Source organism: Macrotis lagotis, chromosome 1 (assembly GCF_037893015.1).
Source record: "Macrotis lagotis isolate mMagLag1 chromosome 1, bilby.v1.9.chrom.fasta, whole genome shotgun sequence".
NCBI classification, from domain to species: domain Eukaryota; kingdom Metazoa; phylum Chordata; class Mammalia; order Peramelemorphia; family Peramelidae; genus Macrotis; species Macrotis lagotis.
The window spans coordinates 345,997,564-346,007,893 of record NC_133658.1 but is presented as its reverse complement, the minus strand read 5'-3'; the positions used below and the strand labels follow the sequence as shown (position 1 = coordinate 346,007,893).

The following is a 10,330-nucleotide window of genomic DNA, read 5'->3' as shown; positions in this document are numbered from 1 at the left end:
GAATTTATCATTGAAGTGGTCATTGTCAATCCTACAGTGGTGGAAGAGCTCAACATTCTAAAATGAGAAAAATAAAGTGATTTAGAAATAAAAATTAGCCCTGGCAATTGTCTTGACTCTACACAATTGTTTCATAGAACATTGTGAGCAGGAAATTTTCTTCTCTACAGTCTGGTCCCATCTTATTGAATCTGTTCCCCTCCCATTATAGTTAATCAAGACCTTTTGTTTCCCTGTGCTTGAAATGCCTGCTCATTCTTTCCCCCAATCAAATTGCCACTCTTACTTTGAGCTCCAGTCACAAAAATTAGAGATATAATTGGTCTTATCCACAGAGTTAGGATTTAAACTAGGACCTCAAAATCCCATGTTGTTTTCTACTATTGTACAGGTCTCCTTTGACTTTCCCAATGACTTGTTGTCTAACTTTCAGGATCTCTGAATCTGATCTCTCTTCTGAATATTCATTGAAAGTACATGAGCAATCTTGATGCCATTCTGTGTTAGAACAGAGTCAATATTTAATAAAATTTTGTTATTACTTAGTATATAATTCATCATCTTCACTTTAAGTTCCCCATTTTTTGACTGTTCATGAAAAGAAAGCAACATATAATTTGAGGACAAAGCAAGAGTGTTAATAGCACCAAGAGTAATTTATTTTTAAAAATCTTATTGATATCTTCTGTTTGTATATCACCTACATTTCTCAATGTAAGTTTCCCCAGAACACTTCCAAGAGTACAATTCCTTATAACAAACAATAAGAAAGAATGGAAAAAAGCAGTTCGACAAAACAAGCACCACATTAAAAGTCTGATAATGCATTTTATGCTTTAAATCCATAATGTTCCACCTCTACAAATAAAGGGTGTGTAGTCTACTCATATGAAGAGACTGTAGTGTAGAGGATAGGAAGATCTGAATGTAAACTCTGCCTTAGATGCTTACTAGTGACCCTGAAAAAGTCACATCTCTCAGGCTCAGTTTTCTCACAAATAAAATGGAGGAAAAGCTCTTACTATATGTGGTATATAATTATTATTTTATTATCCTTTAGAACCCAACTTATACATTAAAATTTTACAGCAATCCTAATTATTTCATTGTTATTTTCTTTTACTTTATTATAGATATTACTGTGTTTTCCTAGCTCTTCTCACTTTACATTATTTAATAGAAGTCTTTCTATATTGTCACTATATTTATTATTTCTCATAGCTTAGTAATATTCCATTATATTCATGCATCACAACTTGTGTAGTTATACCTCAGTTGATTGACATATACTTTATTTAACCAATAATAATTTCAACTTGCTTTTATTTATAGTCTCTTAACCTTCAAAGTACTTAATTTGATACTCGAAAGAGCTATAATTTCATCTTTTGGACTAATCCTTCCATTAACATAGATCAGAACCCCTTAAAAATTTATGTGACCTGGGAAGGAGGGACGTAGGAAAAATAGGGGTCTCAAAAGCTTACAAAAAGATGAATGTTGAAAACTATCTTTGCATGTAATTGAAAAAAATAAAACAACATTCAAAAAATAAAGTTTATTTAAAAAAAATTCTGTGATCAAGAAATTCAATCAACAATCTTGGTGAGCTTCTATGTACTTGCAAGTCCCTATTCCAAGTCTTTTTGGTTCATTAAAACCTATGATCGTTTGTGTATCTTTACTGAATGTAGAGTCTTGACCATGCCACAATAAGATGAGGGACATGAGTACATTTATTCATACATTCTCCTTTAATCTTCATAACTATATGAAGTTACTATTCTTACTAAATGGGGGGACTGAGACTTAGCCAGATTAAGTGACTTTTTCCAAGGTCACACAGGAATAGAATACAAAGAGATGGTCTAGAACCTATATCTCTTAAATCCTAGTTCAGCGATTTTTCCATGCTACTGCTCTAATCTTAAGATAGTTGTCACCTTTTTATTGCTACGGAACCCTCAAGGTATGACTAGAATTTCATCTCCTAGCAAGATGAGAATCCTGCGTAGTTTCCACTTGCTCAGAATAAATTCATAATACCTTTGAGCTTGCCCCCTGAGGTTTTAAAGTTCAAGCCTTCCACAGTCTGGCAGTAATTTTTTCTTTTTTCCCTACCTTGGCCAAATTGGATTTCTCTTACATCTAATTACATTCTGCCTTTGTCTGTTTCTGTTTCTTCCATCAAGTTGTCCTCTCTGCCTGCAATGCCTCCTTTCTTTTCCATGCCTGTCAAAAACTAACCATCCTTCAAAGTCAAATTGAATATCATTTTCTTCATGAAATCTTCCCTGGATCTCTTTGCCCACCATGGCTTGTATCCTTAGCATTGCACTGTGTTTTACATCTCTCATATATTTATCATGTATTGTACAATAATGATCTTTGTATTTTGCTAGATTATGAGCTTTAATAGGATAAAGACTGGATCTTATCTAAATCTTGTCCTTTCCTCAGGACCTGCACAATAGATAATGTTCTATTTAATAAAAGAAAGAGTGAGTGGGTATGTCTAGGTAAAACTGATTTTCTCATTTATCATCCTGGCTATTTGGTTCATTGTGTCTGGTGAAATTCACAGAGAAAAAAGATGTAGGGTGCCATCCTTCTATGATGTCTCCACATTTGAATCTCTGAGTATTATTTAAAATAAACATGCAGAGAGAAGAGAATAACTTCACTTGAAAGTCTCTTGGAAGAGTTTGTGCTGTGATATTTACAGGGGTAAGATGGAAGAAGATGGTAAACTGAGAAGGCAAATCAGATTACATTTTGGAATTTCTAGATTCTTAATGCATTGCTTCTATCCAAGGTGTTTCTTCTGATTTTTCAAAAAAATCACTTTTTATAAAGGACCCTACGTTAGTTTCATGCTAAGTCTGATAAGCTTTTCAATCATCTGTTAGGACATATAAATACCTGGCGAGCTTTAATTAGCTATATAAATGTGGTGTTGGTAGTGATGATAGTGGTAGTAGTAGTGGTGGTGCTGGTAGTAGTAGTAGTAGTAGTAGTAGTAGTAGTAGTAGTAGTAGTAGTAGTAGTAGTAGTAATAGTAATAGTAATAGTAATAGTAGAAGATGGTGGCCTATGATACCTAGCAGTAGTGAGAGCAACAAGAAGCAAGAGTTCAGTTTATACTAACATTTATAAGTAGACATATACACAGTTTTTAGAATTGTAAAGTAACTCAGAAATCATCTAATATTACCCCCTCACTTTATGAATGAGAAAATTAAGAGGCAATGAGACTTAAACCATGGTCACATTGGATGAATGGATAGAGAAAGGAAAGAAGGAAGGAAAAAAGAAAAGGTAGCTGACACTGTTATAATTATTATCAAAACTGACAGAAGTTTACTAACTTGCCCAAGATCATGTAGCTAAAGTGTTAAGACCAGATTTGAACTTCCTGATTCCAGGTCCAGCCTTCTCTCCACCAATTAACGTGGATCATCAGTAATAACTTGAGCCTTTTAACTCTGAATGCAGGCCCCCCCCCCTTTTTTTACCATGCTACTCCATCTCAAAGGAATTTTAAAAAGCAGAAACCTTCTTAGATGAGTTCAGAAGGAAAGGGACCCTTTGCAAGCCACTGTTGACAGTGCTTACCTTTATAGAGCTTTTCTTTGCAACATCAGTCACTACTGCCTTGACTGTGCTGGAAGAAAATGCTACAGAAACCTCACCCTCTGTAGGGATTGGAGGAGAATAGGCGCCAGGCACTGGAATTGATTTATTTTTATGATTGATCTCAATCTAGAGAGAGAGAGAGAGAGAGTCAGAGTCATTACTTCAGGTTCTAAACAACATATCCCTTCACTTGGATATTGGACAAGTCTTGCTATAATAGAACCCAGCTCAGCATTGTCCTTAAGGACTGTTGGGAAATCAGGGAAAACTCATTTAACAAGTATAATAAGGAGATACACTCCATTTGGAAGCACTGCACTGCATTGATCTCTAATCCATTTCCAAGGACTCAGCCTTAGTTTTCTCCTTTGTAAAATCAAGGTCTTTTTCTTAGATGATTTCTAAGGTCCTTTGTATCTCTGATATGCATAAGGCAGTAGTATTCATTTGGAAAGAATACAACTTGATTAATACATCTGCCATTTACTACTAGTATGACTTTGAGAATATATTTTATCCTAGAGTCTTAGGTCCAAATTGAGGGGTTTAGACTATATAACCATTACAATATATACTTTATGATCCTAGAATGTTAAAATTTCATGAAATAAAAGTTTTAAGGTTCTTAATCCTAAAAAAGTTCAGCAGGAGAAAAAATGAGAGAAGCATGTATTATTAAACCATTGGGAGTCAGGAAAATCTTAGAAATACAAGAGAGGCACTATGGTGTAGTAGGTAAAAAGTAGACTTTGAAATCAGAGTAAATCTTGCCTCTGATACATAATGTTGGGTTACCCTAAATGGTGACCTAAACCTTCCATGCTCTAGGAGATTCTCTAAAACTGTCCATTGCAGATGAAGTCCTGAACTGACATTGGGAGAGGAAGCTCCCTCATCTGGATATTCTCTAAAACAAGGAAATTTGATCCATTCCCTTATATTTACTTTTTTGGCTGACCTCTTAGCAAGTTACTCCTTGCTCTCTGAGAACTCACTTATCTAAAATGAAGACAGGAAAAGAAGTATTTCTTCCCCTTCTTCCTTTGTTGAACTATTGGTAGGGAAGGGTCAACACCATTTTATACTTTGCACCTAACCTGGAGAAGAAAAAGAAGTGTGAGTCAACCATTCTGATAAGGGATAGCATGAAAGGTGGACCTGACACCTCTGGTCCAACATGAACAATCCGTAATGATGTAACCTTTGGCCACCTGGCTTCCAAGAAGATGGTACTTTCTGCAACACGAGGGAGTGAGATGGCATTCTTACTGTTACCCACCTTAGAGAAAGTCATATGTTTCTCCCAGGGCTTCAGATTGCTTAGCATCTGATGGCAAAATAGAGCTGAATGAATATCAGGAAGCATTATCTTGTAAGAATTGGTGATCCTCAAAATTCTATGTTGAAAGTAACTCTTCAGGTCAATTCCATAGCTTTATAATGGAATCAAGTCAATCTCAAAGTATGTACTAAATATTCCTATGAATCTAACATCCTATAAGTTTGTATAAATCAATAAAGAAAAGTTGATAGGTCATTGGCCAATGAAGACAAGTCAGGATAGGGTTAGCACCCCAGTGTGAGCTTTGAGTCACCAGAAGGCATCTTGAAGGAGGAGTATAAGGACTTATAAGAGGGACCTCAAACAAACTGCCTACTTCATGATTGACCCAGAAGATGAAATTACACAATGTTAGCTGAGATTGATTTCCTACTCTGCCGCCACCTTTCTATATGACATTGGATAAGTCATCTGTCCATTTATCCTCAATCCCCTTTTCTATATAAGGAAGGCATTGAGTTTGATAGTTTCTAAAGTTCTTTCTAGTCCTAACCTAAGATGCTGTGGTCCTGAATATAAAGATAAGTTTAAAGAGCTGAAGTGGGTAAGGAGAGAAAGTGTTTTTTCAGGGTAAGATGCAAAGGGTTCAAATCAGTGGACAATACTGTAAAGGGAAGCACTGCAGTATCCCTATGCAGATGTTAACACCTATACTGGCTATGTGGGGAGATACTCAAGGACAATGGAGGGGCTCTTGAGGCAGACTATTCATCTCATCATTTTCTTATGGTCTGACCTTGTATGTGACAGATTTTTTAAAAAGTAAAGCATCATGCTAGTTGAATCACCAGACTAAATCAAAGGATTGGACTTGAACTCTGCTCTTTGGAAGCTTTGCTGTCAGTTTTGATTCTTTGTTTAGAGAATATCCCTGACCTCTTATCTTTTAAGACTGGGGGTTCCTAATCCTTTTTGTGGTGTGGACCTCTCTGGCAGACCAGTAAAGCTTTGGCCTCCTCAAAAATCATATTTTTAAATGAATTAAATAAAATGCATGAGATGACAACAGGAAACAAATATCAAAATATTAAAGAAACACTTTCTCATACCCCTGCTTCAACATCTAAGCTAAGGATAGTTTTCCCTTACCCTTGCCCCTCAAGACAACATAAAAAGACTTCCCTGGCATTTTCTTACCACACAGTGCTATTACTACAAATTCAATGAGAAAGAAGACAGAATATGTTACCTTTTCCTAGGGACAGGGTTTAGACCATTATATATGGCAAAAGGTGATAGTTTGAGGTCTTATTTTTCTTGGAAATTGGAGAAGGATGTAATGCTTTAGTCTTAGAAATCTATGACAAGGCAGGTCTATTTTTTCCTTCTAACTAGCACCATGACTGATTTCAGGATTGTAGGTGGGTCATAGGGCATTGAAAGGAGTGAACCCAGCCACCAAGGAAAAAATGGAATGTACATCATGACTGAGGTTAATCCCCATGCCCTTCTATTATTTGTCTGTATCAAATGGTTGAAGGGAAGCAGGAATCCACTGAATTGACAGTCACCTGATGCACATCACCTAATATTTATGAATGCTAGATATGGGGCCTCACACACAAGGGGGTGCTTGTTCCTGATTGTTAAATGATTTGAACTTTTGGATTTATGGCTGGGAGTATTCTGTTAGGAAATCATTGCTTTATTTCCATGAGTATCAGCCCTCAAAGTCATGTCTGCTGTGTTTCACAGTGCAATGAGGGCAGGCATAATGCTGGGCTTTTGATGATGGACTTATTCAGTACAGATTCTACTCAGCCTCAGCTTTTCTTCAGAGCTGATAATGAGCTGACCCAAATCTACATATTTAGAACAGCCCAGATATGTTAGAGTTATCAAAGTACTGGCACATTTATAAGCTCACTGATAAAATTCCCCAGAGAGGGATTGGGCAGGACCCCACATATTGTTAGAGCAGTTCTTAAGATCTTTTCAGTCAGGCAGTCAATAAATGTTGATAAAGCACTTACTTTGTACCACTGCTCCTATACCAGTGCTCCATTGTGTAGTAGATTCAAATAAAGGGGGAAACAATGTATAAGTAAATATATCTTATAACATATATGTACTCTGAATGGAAGATAGTCTCATAGGAAATGCACTGGGAATGCTAGGAGGTGACAGTGAGTGCTGGAGTTGGGCAGGGCAAGCTTCCTGCAGACAATGGGATATGAGATGAGTCTGGAAGGAGGCCAGTAGTCTGAGTCATGGAAGTAGAGCATCCTAAGCATAGGGAACAGCCAATGCCAAAATATAGAGTCTCAGGATATGTTCAAGAAACTTCAAGGAGACTGGTAGAGTTATATAGGAAAAGAGGTGGAGTAGAGTGAAGTATAAGACCAGAAAAGAAGGAAAGAACTAGGTTGTTATAATCTTTAAATGCCAAGCTGAGGCCGCCCCTCTGCCTCTGAGTCCGCCGCCCGCTGCTGCTCCTGCTGCATCCACTGAGAGAGGAAGAAAATGGCTGTGTCATCTACTTATGCTGACCTTGGAAAATCTGTCAGGGATGTGTTTACCAAGGGCTATGGATTTGGTTTAATAAAACTGGATCTGCAAACAAAATCTGAGAATGGACTGGAATTTACAAGTTCAGGTTCAGCAAACACTGAGACCAGCAAAGTTTCAGGCAGTTTGGAAACGAAATATAAATGGTGTGAATATGGCTTGACATTCATAGAAAAGTGGAACACAGACAATACACTGGGCACTGAAATTACTGTTGAGGATCAGCTTGCATGGGGATTGAAGTTAACCTTTGATTCATCCTTCTCGCCTAACACTGGGGAAAAAAGTGCTAAGATTAAGTCAGGATATAAGCAGGAACATATCAATCTTGGCTGTGACATGGATTTCGATATATCTGGACCTTTGATACAAGGAGCTGTGGTACTTGGCTATGAGGGCTGGTTGGCAGGCTACCAGATGAATTTTGAAACTTCTAAATCTCAGGTAACCCAGAGCAACTTTGCTGTTGGTTACAAGACTGATGAATTCCAGCTGCACACCAATGTGAATGATGGTACAGAGTTTGGGGGCTCTATTTATCAGAAGGTGAACAAGAAATTGGAAACTGCTGTCAATCTAGCCAGGACAGCTGGAAATAGCAACACTCCTTTTGGAATAGCAGCCAAATATCAGATTGACCCTGATGCCTCTTTCTCTGCTAAGGTGAACAACTCCAGCCTGATAGGCTTAGGTTACACCCAGACTCTAAAACCAGGTATCAAACTGACATTATCAGCTTTGCTGGACAGCAAGAATGTCATGTCAATGCTGGTGGCCACAAGCTTGGTCTAGGACTGGAATTTCAAGCATAAAAGAAGTTGTACAATCACATAATTTTAAAATATTTTGCAGGATAGCTACCTTCAGAAATTAGTGTACCTTTTCATGTTGTGTGTCTGGGACACAAGTATTGCTATGTATCAATCACGTTAGACCTCCAGGTTAAAGATGACGCAGCTTTTAAATGTTATCCTTTCAGAGATACAGAAGAAACCCGATTCAGAAAAAAAGATCCTTTCAGTTCCAGGCTTTGAGGGGATATGTGATGATTCTCACAACAGCTTCCAGAATTCTCCAAGGATTGAAAGGGTGCACATTGAGCCACCTATTTTATCTAGAGATAGCTGCTAGTGGAAGGCAATGACATGTAGAAACTTAGTATGTGTCAACTGATTACATGAATGAAATTTTGACTTTCTGAGAATTCATGGTCCATTGCAGTCAACTTGGCTACATATCTATTCACTCCTTGATGGAGTGAAAACTGGTCTGAAAAGGGGACTCTTTTTTTTTAAAGTCAAATCCTTATGAATTGTTCCAGTCTTGATTAGTTACTTCTGCCAAAAGTTGTCTGCAGAGTCCTTTAGGTGTCTACTTTGTACCATTTTGTTGTGGAGCCAGTTTGATGTGATGAAGCCAGTAATGTAGTACTTAATTCCCAGTCTCATTGTGGTTCCATTCACATTGGCTGAGTTACATACAAAGAGGCTGCTAGGACAAGAATCATAAGCAGGGAAGAAGAGTCTATAACTGTGCTCACATAGTGACATCACTTGGAATCAAAATTGGACTTCTGTTGTATTCTGTTGTATTCTCATACTAATTTTTTAAAGCAATTACATTTTAGTCTTCCATATTGTGTGGAATTAGATGCCTTCCCCTCCAAATACTGTACTTACCACCACTTAAAAATACAACTTGAATAAAATATTGAAGCCTCTGCAAAAAAAAAATGCCAAGCTGAGTATTTTATATTGGATCGTATAGGTAATAGTCATTGGACTTTATTGAGTTAGTGGGGAGGGGTAGTGGCATGGGCTCAACTGAACTTTAGCAAAATCACATTGGCAACAGAAGATAGTAGACGCTTGAGACTGGAAGATCAACCAAAAGGCTATTGCAGTGATCTAGGCATGTTGCAACTAGGGTCTGTACCAGATTTGGCAATGTTGAGTCAAGAGAAAAGGAAGAGATCATATCAAAAGAGATGACATAAACACAGATGATCATTTTAATAAGAAATTGGATACATATAGTGAATGTAAGTGAGGATGACACTATGGTTGTGAGCCTTGGTAATCATTGATACTATAGGAAAATGGGAAGAGGTAAGGACCTAGGGGGGAAGGTAACATTCTTTTTTGGATAGGTTGAGTTTGAGATGCCTATAGTTCTTGATACCCAAAAAGTGATTGACATCGTAGAGAGAAAGACATTTAAAGAAACAGACAGAAAAATAGATTGATTGATAAATAGATAGTATCTGCATAGATAATTGGAGTCAAAAAAGCAACCAAAGGAGACAGTATTATTAGAGGGAAAAGTAAAGAGGAAGCATGGTTACAGTGGTATGCATTAGATAAAGAGCCAGCAAAGGAGACTGAGAAGGAATAGTCACAGAAATAGAGGAGAACATTAAAAATGAAAAATGAGACTCTGAGAGAGGTAGGGGCTTGCACCAGGTTAACAGCTGTAAGCTGGGATCTTTGGATTCCTTGAACCAGGGTCTTTTATTCTGCTATATCCTGTCTCCTGTTACACATAAGGTTTCCCAAAAAGTAAATTTGTAATGTATCTTTAATAAGCTGATTTAATTGCAAGATAACTAAAAAGCAAACAACAATGTGCCACATTTCATTTCATTTCTAAAGAGCTCCAAACATATCTATCCAGGACATGAACCTTAGAAAAGGTCCCCAGTTAGATTTGGTTTGTGTTTCATAGTGTAGCAACTCTACCCCTTTCTTATAACTTATCCCTTTCTGATAACTATGCCAGCAGCTGGATGTGAGTGTAATTGAAAATATTTCCTCCATTAATCAATTCTTCCATTAATGATCTCTT

General features: G+C 37.2%; 1 pseudogene; it reads left to right on the top strand.

Moving 5' to 3' along the window:
* Positions 1–7,439: 7,439 nt before the first annotated feature.
* On the top strand, positions 7,440–9,205 carry LOC141517707 (non-selective voltage-gated ion channel VDAC1 pseudogene; annotated as a pseudogene).
* Positions 9,206–10,330: the final 1,125 nt, after the last annotated feature.